The following is a 20,979-nucleotide window of genomic DNA, read 5'->3' on the forward strand; positions in this document are numbered from 1 at the left end:
TAAGGCTAATTGATTAGGCAAATCAACTAATCAATTGGGACTTGTTTCAATCGATTATACTAATTGCCTAATCGATTGGGAGGTTGATTTACAAAAAAGAGAAAGTACTAAATTGATTAGGCAGATTGCCTAATCGTAACTGTTCTAATCGATTAGACTGATTGCCTAGTCGATTGGGGGTTGTTTTCGTGAAGCACATAAAGGTGTTGAATCGATTAAGCTAATTGATTCAGCATGACCCAATCGATTAGGCTAATCAGTTGAGAGCTTTATCGCGGCAACATAGAAGGTGAAACATCCCTAAATCTATGTTTGAATAATTAATGCCATTTTTTCTTTAAATTTTAAAATAATTAATCTAATAAAGCAAGCCAAGTCGTAAAGCAACTAATAGTTATCAAATTTTTAACACAAATTCTAGGATTAATCTACTAGTAGTGTAACGCCCGAAATTTCTCAAAATAATTATTAGAAATATTCTATGATTTTTCTGGAATTTTAGAATATTTTTATGGAATTTTTAGAGTAGTGGAGGTAGCAAAAATAAATAGAAAACGAAAATAGCCTACGCAGGAATTGAACCCGAGACCTAGAGAACCCTATGACATATAGATAGCTTTAGTAAACCAAGTGAACCCAGCAGGGCCGTGCTGAAAGGAAAGGGAAACAATTAGATTTATATTTGGGTTGGGTGAATTACCCACTTAATATAAATAAGGAATTAATTAGTGGGGAGAATTTCTAACGTAACTTGTCTTCTCCTCAACCTAATTCCGCCGACCCCTCTCCCTTCCTCTTCTTCTCTCGGCGCCAACCACAAGCAAGGCTAGGGTTCCGTCCCCAAGGGCACTTTCCGGCGATGACTTCGACACGAGGACGCTTCCCTCCGCGAGAGGAACGCATAGACGCGAGAAGATTGTTGAAAGGATCATCTCCTCCGGAAATCTAGCGATTAGAATTGTAAGGAAATCCGAACAGGAGGTAAGAAACCCCTCACCTGTAGTATAAGTAGCTTCCGTGTGAATTCCATATTTTAGTTAGTAGTATATAGCTTTTCGGCACAAAGGATGCCAATTAGCGCATACCAAGTGTTCGATTAAATTACTAGCACAGTTAAAATGCAACTTAGGCATTTTAATAGCTTAGTTAAATGCAATAGAAGCATTTCACAGCTCATATAGTCTTGCTACAGCTTTTACAAGACTAGATGTCCAATGGGTGGGCTCCCACAGTCGCCTCTAGGTTTAGATAACCTAGTTCTGGGTTTAGACAACCTAGTAAAAGCAAGACAGGAATTTATTAGCATATGTTCAGTATTTTACTTTCTCAGTGGCATTGTACTGGATTAGATATCCATTGGGTTGGGCTCCCACAGTCGTCCCTAGGTTCAGATAACCTAGTAACCCTACTAAATTCGGGACTTGCAAACCCGGGTCTAGCTAGGGATGCGCGCACAGCACGTACAGTTACCGGGCCCAAACAGCAGCATGATTAGTATTTTCATCTATTATATATGTAGTTTTCTTTTAAACTCTCACAAAATAGTTGGTGAAATCAGTATAGCTTTAGCATTTACTAGAATTAGCTCAGTTCATGCTTCAGTTCAGCTCACTCTTATGATTATGTATGATAGCTCTATGTTCAGTTTTTATTACACATGCTTTAGATGATAGTATGCCATGACTAGCTTTGATTTCTATGTATGATAGTATGCCATGACTAGCTTTGATTTCTATGTATGATAGCATGCCATGTTTCAGTCTAAACAGTACATATTTCAAATAACATGTTTTAAAGGCATATTGCATTGAATGCATGTTTTTGTGAGATAGATGGTTTCTTACTAAGCGAAAGCTTACATATACTTTTTCCTTATATTGCAGATAGAGGTAAAGGAAAAATGGACTAGTGGAGGCTGGAGGGCAATGCGATGAAGATGTGTGTGGATGGAACTTGGAACAAAGATCTTAGGAGTTCTATCAAGTTTAACTATTAGAACTATGTCATTTCAGTTTTTGCCGTTCAGTTTGCTTAAATGTTATGAATTAGTGGATTATGCACCATGACATGTGTAGAATGCTAGATAATTGATGTTAGGAGGCATTTCATTTAGTTTGGAATTGATATGAGGGATTTTGGCACGAAACAGTGCTGAAATCAGAGCTTAGCTGTAAAATCAGAAACCCCAATCGATCGGTGGATCGATTGGGGGTTCCCAATCGATCAGCTGATCGATTGGGCAAATTGTTCCGTGAACAGTAGGCTTCTGGATCGATCAGCCGATCGATCCAGCAATTTCTGTCGCGAACAGAGAGCTCCGGGATCGATCACTGGATCGATTGACCAGACTGGATCGATCAGCCGATCGATCCAGGATATTGTCCCGAGTACAGTAGCGTGCTGGATCGATCCAACCCAGGTCCCGTATACAGTAGCTGGCTGAATCGATCACTGGATCGATTCGACCATTCCAATCGATCCGTGGATCGATTGGGAGGCCTGAGATTTGCTGGGAAGCCTTTAGCTCAGTTCCTTGACCATGGGGGAGGTAAAATATGTCATGAATAGTTAGATTACACCCCTTAGCATGTATGAATCAAGAAATAGTAGTAGTTTAGCAAAGTTTTTAATTAGTACAGCTTCCGCACTTAGATTTAATGATGGTCATGGAATAGTTAGCACAGCATAATGTGACGGTCCGGCCTTACAGCCTAGCCAGTAGAAGGCGGGTCGTTACAGAGTGGTATCAGAGCAGTTTCCATACTTCCTTCACACACATCGGCATTAAACCTGCAGCTTCCAAGGAAGAATATCTCTCACCTTATTTATGTTTCCTGTTTTTATGTTAGAAATAAATGAAGCATGTTTATTTATGATAGTACCTAACATGATAACCATAGATATGCAATTATGATTGTATTAGTTATGTATGTCCTCTATGTCTCTAGAAATGACACGAGGACGCCCAGCTAGAAGGGCACCAGCTACTGAGCCCCAGCATGAGGCAGGCAGTTCAGTGCCTCCCCCAGACCTCACAGCATTAGTGGCTCAATTACAGCAGCAGCTAGCTGAACAGCAACAGGAGATAGCCTCCTTAAAGGCTCATCAGCAGAATACTCCCACAGTCACCCCGGAACCAAACTTAGCAACGCCAGTAGTCTTAGAGGTTCCCCTAGTCCAGCCTACAACACCAGTAGCCCCAGTAGCAGAGGCAAAGAGAGAAGCCTATCTGATCCAGTGGCAGAGAGTCAAGCCCGAGAACTTCTTAGGCACCAGTGAACCATGGGATGCTCAAGCCTGGTTCAAAACACTGGAGAGTACGATGGAGCTTCTGGACTGGCCAGAACATGAGAAGGTGAAGTGTGCCTCCTTCTGTCTGGCAGGAGATGCACGTATGTGGTGGGAGAGAATTAGAGCGAAGCGCCCAGTAAACCAGATGACATGGGCAGACTTCAAGAAAGAATTCTTTGAGGAGTTCTTTCACATGCGGGTTACAAACCGCCACTATGACGAGTTCACTGAGTTTCGTCAGGGCAACCTATCAGTGGAGGAAGCCGTGAAGAAATTCAATAGATTGGCTCGTCTATGCCCTGAACTAGTCAGCACAGAAAAAGAACGAGTTCGGTTGATGCTTAAGATGTTGAGGCCGGAAATAGTGATGAACGTGGCTGGCGGCATTCATAGGCCGCAAACCATCGAAGAACTAGTCAGCAGTGCTCTGACCACCGAGCACTACTAGGATAATATCAAGCAGCAGAAACAAGTCCTCTCAGAGTCCAAAGGGCAAGGAGGCTCAGGTACCCAGAAACAACAGGGCCATAGCTCTAACTGGAAAGGGAACTCTAGCAACAAGCGCAAATCAATGAGTTACCCGAAAGGAAGACCAGCTAGCAAACAACCCAGTTATCCAAAGTGTGCTACTTGTGGGAAATTCCACCCTGGAGTTTGTCGTAAGGGCACACGAGGATGCTTTGAGTGTGGACAAGAAGGGCACATGGCCAAGCAGTGTCCGAACAAGGCCAGCTTTCCTCCACCACAGCCGATCCAGTACGAAGCCAAGCCAGCACAGTTGCATCAGATGCAGGCCGCTTTAGATGGTCCCCACATCAGCTAGGGCAGACTAGAAGCCCTTCCAGCTACGACAAATGCACGGATCTACTCACTCACCAGAGAGGACGTAGCAAATGCCTCGATAGTTGTTTCAGGTCAGATTAGTATTTTACAGCAAAGTACAACTGTCTTATTCGATACTGGGGCAACCCATTCATATATATCCAGGGCATTTGCTGAGAAGTTAGCAATACCTCCAGAGGTACTCAGTAGTCAGTTTCTGACAACGCTACCTTCAGGAGAAATTATGGCATCCACGCACTGGTTCAGAGCAGTGCCAGTCATTATAGCAGACAGAGAACTCTTTTGTGATCTGATAGTGCTAAATATGACTGACTACGATGTTATCTTTGGAATGGACTTCTTGATCAGATACGGTGCTTCCATCGAGTGCCGTAAACAGAAAGTCATATTCCAACCTGAAGCAGGAGCACAGTTCGAGTTCATCGGAGAACCCAAGAGAAAGGCCAAAAAGTTTCTCTCAGCTATGAAGGCACAGAGATTAATGGATTCAGGATGTATGGGATTTTTAGCACACGTAGTCAGTACCAGTCAGGACAAGGACCGACAGCTAGCAGAGGTCTGAGTTGTATGTGACTACCCAGCAGTCTTCCCTGAAGAGTTACCAGGCTTAGCACCAGACAGGGAGATTGAATTTGAGATAGAGCTCATTCCCGGTACAAATCCTATTTCCAAAGCGCCTTACCGCATGGCTCCAACAGAACTAAAAGAACTTCATGAGCAACTATAGGAGCTGCTTGACAAAGGCTTCATATGCCCTAGTCACTCACCATGGGGAGCACCTGTATTGTTCGTGAAGAAGAAGGACGGGAGCATGTGCCTGTGTATAGATTACCGGGCACTGAACCAAGTCACGATCAAGAACAGGTATCCTCTTCCCAGAATAGATGACCTATTCGACCAGCTAAAGGGAGCAGCAGTGTTCTCTAAGATAGACCTCAGATCAGGTTATCATCAGGTGAAAGTCAAGGAAGGGGATATACCCAAGACAGCATTCAGGACCAGATACGGACATTACGAGTTCGTAGTCATGCCCTTTGGCGTGAAAAATGCTCCAGCTACTTTCATGGACCTCATGAATAGGGTATTCAGAGAATACTTAGATAAGTTCGTTATCGTGTTCATCGATGACATTCTTATCTATTCAGGAACTCAGGAAGAACACGCAGAGCACCTGAAAATAGTACTGCAGACCCTTCAGCAGAACCAGTTGTATGCCAAGTTCACAAAATGTGAATTTTGGTTAGATCAGATGTCCTTCCTGGGTCACATCATCTCAAAGGATGGTATTATGGTAGACCCCAGTAAAATAGATGCTGTGAGTAACTGGAAAAGACCCAAGAACGCTAGTGAGATCAGAAGCTTTCTGGGATTAGCAGGCTATTACAGAAAATTCGTAGAGGACTTCTCCAGGATAACCTCCCCACTTACAGCTCTCACCAGGAAGAAAAGGAAATATCAGTGGATAGAGGACTGCGAGAACAGCTTCAGCGAGCTAAAAAGAAGATTGACCAGTGCACCTATTCTAGCTCTACCCGAGAACACAGACATCTTTGATATTTATAGTGATACCTCTAAGTTGGGACTAGGAGCAGTGCTGACGCAAGATGGCAAGGTAATTTCCTACGCCTCCAGACAACTCAAGGATTATGAGAAGAACTATCCTACTTATGACCTTGAGCTTGTAGCAGTCGTGTTCGCCCTCAAAATTTGGAGACATTACTTGTATGGAGCTCAGTGCAGAGTGTATACAGATCATCAGAGTCTGAAGTACTTCTTCACTCAGAAGGATCTGAATATGCGACAGCGCAGGTGGCTAGAGCTGATCAAAGACTACAACATAGACATCCTCTACCACCCAGGAAAATCAAATAGGGTAGCAGATGCACTTAGCAGAAAGTCCAGTACTACCTTGTTATCTTTAGCAGCTATGTCACTGCCCCTACAGAAAGAGATCACAGATTTCGGTCTCAAACTCATAGGCGGACAGCTCTCTACTATGACATTAGAGTCTACCTTGCTTGGTGACATCCAGACAGCTCAGGAGCATGATCCTGAAATTCAGAAGATCAAGCAAGGATTAGTAGAAACAGAAAGTGGAGAATTCAGAGTGTTCGCTAGCGGGGTGTTGTATTTTGGTGACAGATTATGTGTTCCAGATCAGGAAGAACTCAGAAGGAAGATTTTAGATGAGGCTCACAAGACTCCCTATGCGATGCATCCAGGCTCCACCAAAATGTACCAGGACTTGAAGAAGCATTTTTGGTGGCCTGGGATGAAGAGAGACATCGCTCGATATGTCAGCACCTGCCTAACCTGTCAGAGGGTTAAGGCAGAACATCAGAGACCAGGAGGAGTTTTGCAGCCTATTCAGATTCTAGAATGGAAGTGGGAAGACATTTCTATGGATTTCATAGTGGGACTACCCAGAACCATGAATGGTTTCGATACCATCTGGGTAATAGTTGACAGATTGACTAAATCAACCCACTTCTTAGCTCTCAGGATATCCTACTCCATGGAACAGCTAGCACAGTTGTATCTCAAGGAGATCGTTAGACTACATGGAGTCCCACGAACCATTATATTAGACAGAGACAGTAGGTTCACAACACACTTCTGGGAGTGTGTACAGTCAGCTTTGGGCACGAAGTTAAAGTTCAGCACAACTTTCCATCCTCAGACAGATGGACAGACGGAGCGGGTAAATCAGGTACTTGAAGATATGCTCCGAGCATATGCCTTAGATTTCAAAGGAAGTTGGTGCAAATATCTGAGTCTAGCAGAATTTGCATACAATAACAACTATCAGGCCACTATCGGTATGGCACCTTACGAGGCTCTCTATGGGCGGAGGTGTAGATCTCCAATCTGCTGGTATGAGAGTGGTGAACAGAAGGAACTAGAACTTCAGACAAATCTAGTGGCAGATACCATAGCAGCTATATAGCAGATCCACCAGAGGATAGAGACAGCTCAGAGCCGGCAGAAAAGCTATGCAGATACACGGCATAGACCTTTAGAGTTTTCAGTTGGGGATATAGTGTTCCTCAGAGTGGCTCCCATGAAGGGAGTAATGCGTTTCGGGAAGAAGGGAAAACTAAGTCCCAGATATGTGGGACCATACCTTATCAGCAGAAGGGTTGGCAAGGTAGCATATGAGCTAGAGCTACCACAGGAGATGTCAGCCATCCATAATGTATTTCATGTCTCTATGCTGAAGAAGCATATCCCAGATGCCACCCAAGTGATTGAGCCCCAGTCGGTACCAGTCCGCGAAGACCTCAGCTATGATAGTCGGCCTATTCAGATAATAGACCGAGCAGTTAAGAAATTGTGGAACAAGGAGGTACCATTAGTAAAAGTCATTTGGCAAAATCACTCAGTAGAAGAGGCAACTTGGGAGATAGAAGCTAGTATGAGGCAGAAGTACCCAGAGTTATTCTAAGTTCGAGGATGAACTTTTTATAAGGTATGGGGGATTGTAACACCCAAAATTTCTCAAAATAATTATTAGAAATATTCTATGATTTTTCTGGAATTTTAGAATATTTTTATAGAATTTTTAGAGTAGTAGAGGTAGCAAAAATAAATAGAAAACGAAAATAGCCTACGCGGGAATGGAACCCGAGACCTAGCGAACCCTATGACTTATAGATAGCTTTAGTAAACCAAGTGAACCCAGCAGGGCCGTGCTGAAAGGAAAGGGAAACAATTAGATTTATATTTGGGTTGGGTGAATTACACACTTAATATAAATAAGGAATTACTTAGTGGGGAGAATTTCTAACGTAACTTGTCTTCTCCTCAACCTAATTCCGCCGACCCCTCTCCCTTCCTCTTCTTCTCTCGGTGCCAACCACAAGCAAGGCTAGGGTTCCATCCCCAAGGGCACTTTCCGGCGACGACTTCGACACGAGGACGCTTCCCTCCGCGAGAGGAACGCATAGACGCGAGAAGATTGTCGAAAGGATCATCTCCTCCGAAAATCTAGCGATTAGAATCGTAAGGAAATCCAAATAGGAGGTAAGAAACCCCTCACCTGTAGTATAATTAGCTTCCGTGTGAATTCCATGTTTTAGTTAGTAGTATATAGCTTTTCGGCACAAAGGATGCGAATTAGCGCATACCAAGTGTTCGATTAAATTACTAGCACAGTTAAAATGCAACTTAGGCATTTTAATAGCTTAGTTAAATGCAATAGATGTATTTCACAGCTCATATAGTCTTGCTACAGCTTTTACAGGACTAGATGTCCAATGGGTGGGCTCCCACAGTCGCCTCTAGGTTTAGATAACCTAATTATGGGTTTAGACAACCTAGTAAAAGCAAGACAGGAATTTATTAGCATATGTTCAGTATTTTACTTTCTCAGTGGCACTGTACTGGATTAGATATCCATTGGGTTGGGCTCCCACAGTCGTCCCTAGGTTCAGATAACCTAGTAACCCTACTAAATTCGGGACTTGCAAACCCGGGTCTAGTTAGGGATGCGCGCACAGCACGTACAGTTACCGGGCCCAAACAGCAGCATGATTAGTATTTTCATCTATTATATATGTAGTTTTCTTTTAAACTCTCACAAAATAGTTGGTGAAATCAGTATAGCTTTAGCATTTACTAGAATTAGCTCAGTTCATGCTTCAGTTCAGCTCACTCTTATGATTATGTATGATAGTTCTATGTTCAGTTTTTATTACACATGCTTTAGATGATAGTATGCCATGACTAGCTTTGATTTCTATGTATGATAGTATGCCATGACTAGCTTTGATTTCTATGTATGATAGCATGCCATGTTTCAGTCTAAACAATACATATTTCAAATAGCATGTTTTAAAGGCATATTGCATTGAATGCATGTTTTTGTGAGGTAGATGGTTTCTTACTAAGCGAAAGCTTACAGATACTTTTTTCTTATACTGCAGATAGAGGTAAAGGAAAAATGGACTAGTGGAGGCTGGAGGGCAATGCGATGAAGATGTGTATGGATGGAACTTGGAATAAAGATCTTAGGAGTTCTATCAAGTTTAACTATTAGAACTATGTCATTTCAGTTTTTGTCGTTCAGTTTGCTTAAATGTTATGAATTAGTGGATTATGCACCATGACATGTATAGAATGCTAGATAATTGATGTTAGGAGGCATTTCATTTAGTTTGGAATTGATAGGAGGGATTTTGGCATGAAACAGTGCTGAAATCAGAGCTTAGCTGCAAAATCAGAAACCCCAATCGATCGGTGGATCGATTGGGGGTTCCCAATCGATCAGCTGATCGATTGGGCAAATTGTTCCGCGAACAGTAGGCTTCTGGATCGATCAGCCGATCGATCCAGCAATTTCTGTCGCGAACAGAGAGCTCCGGGATCGATCACTGGATCGATTGACCAGACTGGATCGATCAGCCGATCGATCCAGGATATTGTCCCGAGCACAGTAGCGTGTTGGATCGATCCAACCCAGGTCCCGTATACAGTAGCTGGCTGAATCGATCACTGGATCGATTCGACCATTCCAATCGATCCGTGGATCGATTGGGAGGCCTTAGATTTGCTGGGAAGCCTTTAGTTCAGTTCCTTGACCATGGGGGAGGTAAAATATGTCATGAATAGTTAGATTACACCCCTTAGCATGTATGAATCAAGAAATAGTAGTAGTTTAGCAAAGTTTTTAATTAGTACAGCTTCCGCACTTAGATTTAATGATGGTCATGGAATAGTTAGCATAGCATAATGTGACGGTCCGGCCTTACAGCCTAGCCAAAAGAAGGCGGGTCGTTATAAGTAGAAACAACTAAATAAATGTGGAAATATAAACTGAAAGGCCTTTGGGTTATATTGCCTGCATTTTGAGTCTGCTCAATTATCAAGGCCTCCTATCTCATCTGTCTTACCTCCTACATCAATTAGATCTAATGAGTCTAAAGACTCAACACGTTCAACCATACTTGCATGACATAAACATAAAGTAAATTATATTACTAATGGGTTTAACATAATTGTTGCATGACATAAACATAAAGTAAATCATATTACTAACGGGTTTGACATAAATGCAGTATGATATAAACATAAAACAGATCATATTACTAATGGGTTTACCATAAATGCACCATGTTATAAACATAAAGCAAATCATATTACTAATGGATTTAACATAAATGCAAGATGACATAAACATAAAACAAATCATATTACTAACGAGTTTAACATAAATGCGGCATGTCATAAATATAAAGTAAATCATATTACTATCATGTTTAACATAAATGCAACATGACATAAATATAAAGTAAATCATATTACTAATGGGTTTAATATAAATGTTGCATGACATTAACATAAAGTAAATCATATTACTAACGAGTTTAACATAAATGCAGCATGACATAAACAAAAAACAAATCGTATTACTAATGGGTTTAACATAAATGCGGCATGTCATAAACATAAAGCAAATCATATTACTATCAAGTTCAACATAAATGCGGTATAATATAAACATAAAGCAAATCATATTACTATCAAGTTTAACATAAATGTGGCATAATATAAACATAAAGCAAATCATATTACTATCAAGTTTAACATAAATGTGGCATAATATAAACATAAAGCAAATCATATTACTAACAAGTCTAACATAAATGTTGCATGACATAAATATAAGCATAAACATTCTTAATAGAGTTCAGTTCATTGAAAGCAGCCCTATAACATAACCGTTTGATCAAACATTTATCCTAGCGCTAGATTGATAGAGATCTGAACCTTATAACGAAACCACTACCCATATATAGTTTGGTAAACTCCCCAGGCATAGGTCCCCAATTCATAACTCAACCCATGCATAATTTGGTAAGCTCCCTAGGCTTAGGTCCCCGATTCATATCCTACCCATACATAGGCATAGTATGGCCACAGTCAAATCACATTCCTCAAAAACATTTCTTAGCCCCATACATATGTCCATATGACTTTTTCATAAATCCATAACATACATAATCATTAAAACATAGTCAAAACTCAAAATGTCGGTTGAGACTGCCAAGTACTTAAACAACATAAAATGTTCAACGCATAAATGTTCTTTAAACATGGTGTTTACATACTATGTGACCTGGATAATGCATCAAGAAAAGTACTTAAACAACATAAAAAGATCAATACATAAGAGTTCTTTATGCATGGTATTTACACCCTATATGTTTTGGATAACACATCAAGAAATAGGTATTTAATCAACATAGAAAGATCAATGTATAGATGTTCTTTGTCCTTAAACATTGTATTTACATACTATACGATCTGATTAATACATTAAGAAAAGGGTTAGAACGTGTCGAGATAGAGACGCCGACCGAGATCGAGACCGAGATAGAGATGTCGGTCAAGACCGACAAGTACTTAAACAACATGAAAACCTCAATACATAAAATGTTCTTTACACTTAAACATGGTATTGGCATATTATATGATGTCGGTCAATGCATATGAAAACCTCGATACATAAATTTTGATCAGTTTTATCGCAATCAAATTTTTTCATCGAAATTGGTGCAACACCATTCAAGCCAGTATTTTTTACTTTATCTTCCTACCACACTACTAATCCAAGACTAAGTCTTGAAACTCTTCTCTGATAAAAACTTCGGCTATTGGAAGGGCCGAATGGAGTACCACCTCAAGACTCAAGTAGAGATGTGGATAATCATCCAGACGAGATTCATATATCCCACCTAAGATGGAGTCCTTGTCCCGTGTGACAAATGGGATGCACCAACCAGAAAGTGTAGGATCAGAAAGAACACTAGAGGGGGAGGGTGAATAGAGATCGTTAAAAATTGGATTTAAAACAGATACACAATGGAAGAATAAGAAGCAATACTAACACGAACAAGTTTTTACTTGGTTTGGAGCCTTCGACGACTCCTACTCCAAGGCCCGCACTCATCGAGTGCTTTTATTGGGCAATCCACTAATGGTTAGAAATGGTTACAAATTGCAAGTATAAGAACTATATATAAAAATTACCAACAATAAAAAACTAATTAAGTTGAAGTCTGGTTGTCGGTGGAGCATAGCAACGTTGTGAGAGCCTTTTCGAAGCACCGAGCAAAAGAGAAAGTCATTGAAGTTGTTGTTCTGAAGCTTCAGGTCAAAGGCCTTTAAATAGGCCCATTCCGAGCGCCTAGAACTCCTTTGGGGCCCTGGACCATGTGGCTCGGCCAATAGACGTTCTCTACATAAGCTTGTAGATCGATTTTCAAGTCCAGGCACCTGGACCAAGTCCAAGCACTCGGAATGCTTGGACGCCCATGGCCCTAGCTAGGCGAGTTTGGTTTGAGCGCTCGAACGGACCCCTTTTCTTTAGCCTTTCCACCTACAAGAAAAGGTTAGTCCAAGCAATCAAAAAATATATTTTACCCTGCAAAACAGAGTTAGCACAACATAATAGATTATGAGTAGTAATTAGATCCTGTCTCCCCGAGACCAGGATCTAGTTAAGGTCTCAGCTTAGGTTTCTCAAATGGACCTAAGCTGGACTGACGCCTATAGTTCCCACAACGAGGAACACATCCTCACTAGATCTCTCCCCCAGTTGCTTACCTTTACTTACCACTTCAAGTGACTCGACTTGCCTCCAATCCAGTAGGTCTTCCTGCCAGTTGTCAGATCCGCAAACCCAACTGGACTTCGGTCAGTTGTCAGGTCCCCAAACCAAACCAGACTTCCTATCAGATATCGGGCCCACATACCTATTTGGATTTCACACCAGCTATCGGGCCCCACGGGCCTAGCTGGATTTCAGTCTGGTGGCAGATCCTTCAAATGAATCAACTCCTGCACACTTGGTAGAAACATTATACAAACAACCCATCTAACTTTAAACTATTTGTCATACATCAAAATAAGATTGTTAGTGCAACCTGCACCAACAATCTCTCCCTTTTTGATGTAATGACAACTTGGGTTAAAGTTAGGAAAAAAATGCAATAATGCAATAAAGCATAAAGTGTTTTACAAATGAGTTAAACTTTTCTAACTTAACCCACTATCCTCCCTCTTTGGCATACATCAAAAAATTAAGGCACATTGCATAAAAAAATAAGTAAGAAAATATTGCAAGTTGAGATCTTTAAGAAATTTTCAAAGAATTATGGCAATGTAAGGAATTTTTAACACTAAGTACATTAAATAATTAGGGTGTAGGGTTAATGGGAGGAATAAATCTTTTGAAAAATTTTGCAAGTAAGATTTTTGAATATTTTAAAAGTAATGAATTCTCAAAATATGATAAAGTTGTTTTTCAAAATGATTTTAAAAAATTTAAAGTTTTCTGAGTAAGACTTTCAAAAGAGAAATGTCTAAGTAATATTTTCAAGGAAAGTTTATTGCAAAATTTCTAAGGAATTATTTATAAGAGCATTTTTTGAAGTAAATCTTTGTAAAAACATCTTTAGGTTTGAAAAATTTTCAAAATAATTTTGGCAAAACAATGTTAAACAAAATTTTTTAAATAAAAATTTCAAAATGATTTCAAAAAACTTTTCTAAAAGAAATTTTAAAGTGATTGCAAAGAAAATTTTCTAATAAAGATTTTTAAGGTAAAAAATAATAAAGAAATTCATCAAATTAATTTTTTTAACATTTTAAGAGTAATCTTCACACAGAATAACTTTTCAAAATATTTTAAAATATTTTTCAAAAGAGTTTTCATAAGAGTATTAAAATCATGTTTGAATGCATAATTTAATAAGAGGTTTTTAAGGATAAGTTAAAGAAGTTTTCAAAAACGCTTTCTAAGTTATCCATTTTCAAAGTAATTTTGTAATTTTTAAAAGATTTAGTCTCTTTATATTTTAAAATTTTGAAACTTTGCAATAATTTTTAAAAACAATTTCAAAGAGAAGAAAATTAGTTTTGAAACATTTCATATTTTTCAAACAAGAATCAACAAAGTATGTTATAAGGATATTTTTAGGCAATGTTTAGAAGAGTTTTTTCAAATCGATATTTAAAAGAAATTCAACAAATTAATTTTGAAAATATTGTCAAAATGTATTTTAGAATAAAGTAAAATTATTTTTCAAAAAAAAATTAAATAAAAATTTTCTAAAAAAGATTTTCAACGTAAGTTTGAAAGGAAATTGAAGGTAATTTTATAGAAAATATTTAAGAATGATTTATAAAGTGGAAGAAAAAATTTATAAAAAATGTTTAGATTTTTTTAAAACTTTCTCAAAGCAAATAATTTTTCGTAAGTTGTAAAAAAAATTGTTTTTTTTTAAAAAAAAAATCCATATCAATGTTTCAACATATTTTCAAAATAATTGAACCCTTTCTCCCCCTTAAGTTAGCACTCCCCCTTAAATTGTACTAGGGTTTTGACATATTAAATTGAACACATTTTCAAGGCCCTTGCTCCCCCTTAACCTAGCGGCTAGCACCTTCTAGTTATTGATTAAGGTTAAGTTAGGATTAACAAGTTGTAAGTTTGAATTAATTCAAAGTTAAATTTTTTAAAATTAGTAAACAAGTTAAGGTTTAATTTGAGTCAATCTTTAATTAATATAAATTATGATTTAATTAAAGTAAAGTTAAGATTTTTGATTAACATTGAAGTTAAAGTTGATTAAGTTAAATAAAGGTTAAGCATTAATTAACTCGTAAATTCAAGTTTGATTTAAAGTGCATTAGACTAAAGTTAATGTTTTAATTTTATTAAATTAGGGTACTAATCAAGTTAAGCTAAATCTTAAATAAGGTTAGACTAAATAATTAAATTTTAATTATTTACTTATTAATTATTTAATTGAGTTTAAAGTTTAAGTTAATTGAATTTTGATCGTTTGTTAATAAAGATTTATGTTTTAAGTTAAGTGTTTTTTTATAAAAAAAAAAAAAAGTAAAGGATTGTTTTTTAAAGGATTTTTTAAATAATTTTAGTTTAGTTTTTTAAATTATTGAACTTTTAGTTTTATATGGATTTGGTTTGGTTCTTCTTGCTTGGTTAGACAAGCTTTAGGAACCCTTTATTTAAGTTTAATTTAATTAAGTTTTATTTAAAGTTTAATTAACTGTAGCTTAGGTTGAATTTATGTTTTTAATTTTAAATTAATTAAATTAGTTAAATTATCCTTATTTAAAGGAGTGCACTTTGTTGGACCCCGTGGTGGTTTTGATCTGATTAACCAAGTTATGTTGGGTCCTGTCTGGTTTTGATCCTTGTGCCTAAGTGTGCAGGAGCTTAGGAGTACAGGAAGTCGAGCGGAAGACACAGCTAGTGAGAAGAACGACACGGAAAGGGAGCCGACGAGCTCGGTGCGTCCGAAGGATGTAAGAGCTGCGGAAGAGTACACCAATGGACGAGAAGAATGTGTGTGACGTTCGAGGGACGAGAAGCCGGGGCGGAAGCTTGCTCGAGGAGAAGGCCAGAAATTGGATTCGGGTGAGCCTTATTTTGGTTGGCCGCAATCACTCAATCTAACGGATCTTCGAAAGTTGAAAACGAGAGGAAGAAGTACTGGAAAAACAGCTGGTGGCGCCCTCAACAGTCGTTGGAGGCACCTCCAACTTCAGCAAGCTGAAGGTGTGTAACGACCCGACTCCTGGGTACCAGGCTGTGAGCCGGATCGCTACATTAACTACTGAAAATACTGTGCGGAAAACTGAGCAAATTTGAAATTTGCTAAACTAATTACTGTAAAGTCTTAACCTGACATTCTAGGAGTACCTGAGTGTTGTACACATGCTAGGAGAGACAATCTATGCCTCTTGGATGTCCTGCTAGCTGCAGTCAGACATTTCAACCGATCCGTAAGTCGATTGAGCCTTCGGAACGATTCACAGATCGTTCCAGCTGATACTGGCACGGATGCACCCTCTGGATCGGTCGGGAGACCGATCAGTGAGCCTCCGTGCCTGCTGCGTTACGTTAGCATCGGATCGGTCTGCCGATCGATTCAGCACCGATCGGTCGGTGACCGATCGATGCGCTTTATGTTTACGTTGCGCCTCGGATCGGTGCGCCGGCCGATCCGCTCAACGATCGGTCGGTCGACCGATCGGATCGCAGATTTCGTCCCGAACTCTCGTTCGGTCTTGGATCGATCGGACGGCGATCGATAGCATCTGATAACATCTTGTATGCCTGCGGATCGATCGGTGACCGATCGAGATCTGATCTTTAACGGATCGGTCGGCCGATCAACTCTGATATGAAATCGAGTTTCGATTTCAGAACTTGACCGGAGCGTGCCACAACTCAGAGACCGGTTCTAGATACATGAAAACACTCAAGAATGTGAATACTCATATTCTAAACATGATGACTAAACAAGATATAGTTCACTAAACTGTAACAAGACTAATTCATAAAACCAGACGTGTTAAGTACTAAAACTGAATTAAAAGCGTGTAGATCCCAAGGATCTTTATTCCAGACCCCTTGCACACACACATCATTGTAGCATCGCCCTCCAGCCTCCACTTTTCCCTGTATCTGCAGTATAAGAAAAGTAGTACCTGTAAGCTTAAAGCTTAGTAAGAAACCATCTACCTCACTAAATCATGCATACGATGAAATTATGATTTTAAATCATGTTGTTTGAAAAAAACATACTGAACATGCAAGCATGGCATGGCATATCAAACAAAGCATAAACTGGAACTGAAACATGGCATAACATATAAACTGAGCATGAAACTGAACTAGTCATGCATATGTCTAAATCTGTACATGAACTCAAATCATGTAAATTGAACCTGAACTGAACTGAAAGCTAAATTAGTATTTTCATCACTGGTTTCAAATTTGAAAACTATACATATAATAGATGAAAATACTAAACATGCTGCTGGGGCCCTGGCAACTGTGCTTACTGTGCGCGCATCCCTACGAGACCCGGGATTGCAAGTTCCGAATCCAGCAGGGTTACTAGGTTATCTGAACCTAGGGACGATGTGGGAGTCCAGCCCATGGATATCTGATCCAAGCACGATGCCAACTGAATAAAAGTAAAATACTGAATACTGTTTAATTTTACTTTTTCTAGGTTATCTGAACCTAGAGCTAGGTTATCTGAACCTAGAGGCTACTGTGGGAGCCCACCCAATGGATATCTGATCCATATAGCTGTAATAACTAATAATAAACTGAATAAAATGTTTCTATTACATTTTATATGCTGTTAGGACGCCTATTGGTACATCCTTCTGAACTGGGCATTCTACCGAATGCTTGGCGTGCACTAAAAGCATGCCCTAAAACTGAAAACTATAACATTACTGAACTAACGCCAAAACTAACAAGCGAGAGCAATTATACTGCAGGTGAGGGGTTTCTTACCTCAATCGTAAGGTTTTCTTACGATTCTATTCGCTAGGTGTTTCCGGAAAACTGTCCGCTCGACGAACCGCTTACGTCCTCGCGCGGAGAAGAACCCTTTCGTGTTGGAGTCGTCACGGAAGATGATCCTATGGACCCTTGCCTTGGTGTGCCGTGCGTGAGGAAGAGGAGAAGAAGGGAGAGGCGGCGGTGAGGTTTTGGAAGAGAAAGTGTCGTGAGGTGAAGAGGTGCCGAACCAAAATAAACCAAACCCCACTTAAGTTTATTATTTATATTAAGTGGTTTAATGAACCCAACTCTAATATAAATATATTTGGTTCTCCTTCCTTTCAGCACGGCCCTTGGGTTCACTGGTTACTAACATTATCCCTTACTCCATAGGTCTCGGGTTCGATTCCGCCTAAGCTATTTTCGACCTATTTGTTTTTGCTACTCCGCTACTCGGAAAATTCCGGAAAATATCTAATAATTCCAGAAAATCATAGAATAATTCTAAAATAAATTTGGGAATTTTTCAGGCTTTACAATCCCATACCTTATAAAAGTTCGTCCCAAACTTAAAACAATCTGTCTCATGCTGGCCTCTGTCTCCCAAGTCGCCTCTGCTGTGTGATTTTGCCGGTGACTTTAACTAATGGTACTTCCTTGTTCCGTAATTTCTTTCTTGCTCGGTCTATTATCCGAATAGGCCATCATCATAGCTGAGATCATCACGGACTGTACCAACTGGGGCTCAATCACCTGGGTGGCGTCTGGAATATGCTTCTTGAGATGGAAACATGAAATCGTTGTGGACTGCTGACATCTCCTGAGGTAGCTCTAGCTCATATGCTACCTTGCCCACTCTCTTCGTGATAAGGTATGGTCCCATATATCTGGGAGCTAGCTTGCCCTTCTTCCCAAAACGCATGACTCCCTTCATGGGAGCTACTCTGAGGAAAACTGTATCCCCTACTGAAAACTCTAGGGGTCTGCGTCGTGTATCAGCATAGCTCTTCTGACGGCTCTGTGCTGTCTCTATCCTCTGGCGAATCTGCTGTATGGCTGCTGTGGTATCTGCCACTAGATCTGTCTGAAGCTCTAGTTCCTTCTGTTCACCACTCTCATACCAGCAGATTGGTGATCTGCACCTCCGCCCATAGAGTGCCTCATAAGGAGCCATGCCGATAGTGGCCTGATAACTGTTGTTGTATGCAAATTCTGCTAGACTCAGATATTTGCACCAACTTCCCTTGAAATCTAGGGCACAAGCTCGGAGCATATCTTCGAGTACCTGATTCACTCGCTCCGTCTGACCATCTGTCTGAGGATGGAAGGCTGTGCTGAATTTTAACTGGGTGCCCATAGCTGACTGTACACACTTCCAGAAGTGTGATGTAAACCTGCTGTCTCTATCTGATATAATGGTTCGTGGGACTCCATGCAATCTGACAATCTCCTGGAGATACAACTGAGCTAGCTTCTCCATAGAGTAGGATATCTTGATAGCTAAAAAGTGGGCTGATTTAGTCAACCTGTCGACTATTACCCAGATGGCATCAAAACCATTCGTGGTTCTGGGTAGTCCCACTATGAAATCCATGGAGATATCCTCCCACTTCCATTCTGGAATCTGTATAGGCTGCAGAACTCCTCCTGGTCGCTGATGTTCTGCCTTGACCCTCTGACAGGTGAGGCAGATGCTAACATATCTGGCGATGTCTCGCTTCATCCCGGGCCACCAAAAGCGTTTCTTCAGGTCTTGATACATTTTGGTGGAGCCTGGATGCATAGCGTAGGGAGTCCTGTGAGCCTCGTCTAAAATCTGTCTCCGTAGCTCCTCCTGATCTGGAACACAGAGTCTGTCGCCAAAATACAACACCCCGCTGTCGGACACTCTGAATTCTCCACTTTCCGATTCTGCTAGCCCTTGCTTGATTTTCTGAATTTCAGGGTCCTGATCCTGAGCTGACTGAATATCACCAAGCAAGGTAGACTCTAAGGTCATAGTGGAAAGTTGTCCGACTATAAGCTCGAGACTAAAGGCCGTAATCTCCTTCCTTAGGGGTGGTGACATAGCTGCTAAAGATAATAAGGTAGCACTGGACTTCCTGCTGAGTGCGTCTGCTACCTTATTAGCTTTTCCTGGATGGTAGAGGATATCTATGTCATAATCTTTGACTAGTTCTAACCATCTACGCTGTCGCATATTCAGATCCTTCTGAGTAAAGAAATACTTCAGACTTTGATGATCTGTATACACTCTGCACTGAGCTCCGTACAAATAATGTCTCCAAATCTTGAGAGCGAACACCACTGCTGCAAGCTCAAGGTCGTGAGTAGGATAGTTCCTCTCATAATCCTTGAGTTGTCTGGAGGCATAGGCGATCACCTTGCCCTGCTGCATCAGTACTGCTCCTAATCCCAATTTAGAGGCGTCACTGTAGATGTCGAAGCTGTCTGTGTTTTCTGGTATAGCTAAAATAGGAGCACTGGTCAATCTCCGTTTTAGTTCGCTAAAGCTGTTCTCGCAGTCCTCTGTCCACTGAAATTTCTTGTTCTTCCTGGTGAGAGCTGTCAGTGGGGAGGCTATCCTGGAGAAGTCCTCTACGAATTTCCTGTAGTAGCCTGCTAATCCCAGAAAGCTTCTGATTTCACTGGCGTTCCTGGGTCTCTTCCAGTTACTTACTGCTTCTATCTTGCTGGGATCTACCATAACACCATCTTTGGAGATGATGTGACCGAGAAAGGCTACCTGGTCTAGCCAAAATTCACATTTCGTGAATTTGGCGTACAACTGGTTCTGCTGAAGGATCTGCAAAACTGTCTTCAGATGCTCTGCATGGTCCTCCTGAGTGCCTGAATAGATAAGAATGTCATCGATGAACACGATGACAAACTTGTCTAAGTATTCTCTGAATACCCTGTTCATGAGGTCCATGAAAGTAGCTGGAGCATTTGTCACGCCAAAAGGCATGACTACGAACTCATAGTGTCCGTATCTGGTCCTGAAAGCTGTTTTAGGTATATCACCTTCCTTGACTCTAACCTGGTGATATCCTGATCTGAGGTCAATTTTAGAGAACACTGTGGCTCCCTTTAGCCGGGTCAAACAGTCATCTATCCCGGAAGAGGGTATCTGCTTTTAATTGTGACTGTTCAAGGCACGTAGTCTATGCATAGGCGCATGCTTCCATCCTTCTTCTTCACAAACAACATGTGCTCCCCATGGTGAGTGACTAGGCGATGAAACCCTTGTCAAGAAGCTCCTGAATTGCTCTAGTCTTCAGTTCTGCGGGAGCCATGCGATATGGTGCCTTGGAAATTGGGTCTGGGAATGAGCTCTATCTCGAATTCAATCTCCCAGTCTGGTGCTAAGCCTGGTAGCTCTTCGGGGAAGACTGGGTAGTCACAAACGACTCGAACCTCTGATAGCTGGTTCTTGTCCTGGCTGGTGTTGACTACATTTGCTAAAAATCCCACGCATCCTGAATCCAATAGCTGCTGTGCTTTCAATG

Source organism: Zingiber officinale, chromosome 2A, assembly GCF_018446385.1.
Source record: "Zingiber officinale cultivar Zhangliang chromosome 2A, Zo_v1.1, whole genome shotgun sequence".
Taxonomy (NCBI): Eukaryota; Viridiplantae; Streptophyta; class Magnoliopsida; order Zingiberales; family Zingiberaceae; genus Zingiber; species Zingiber officinale.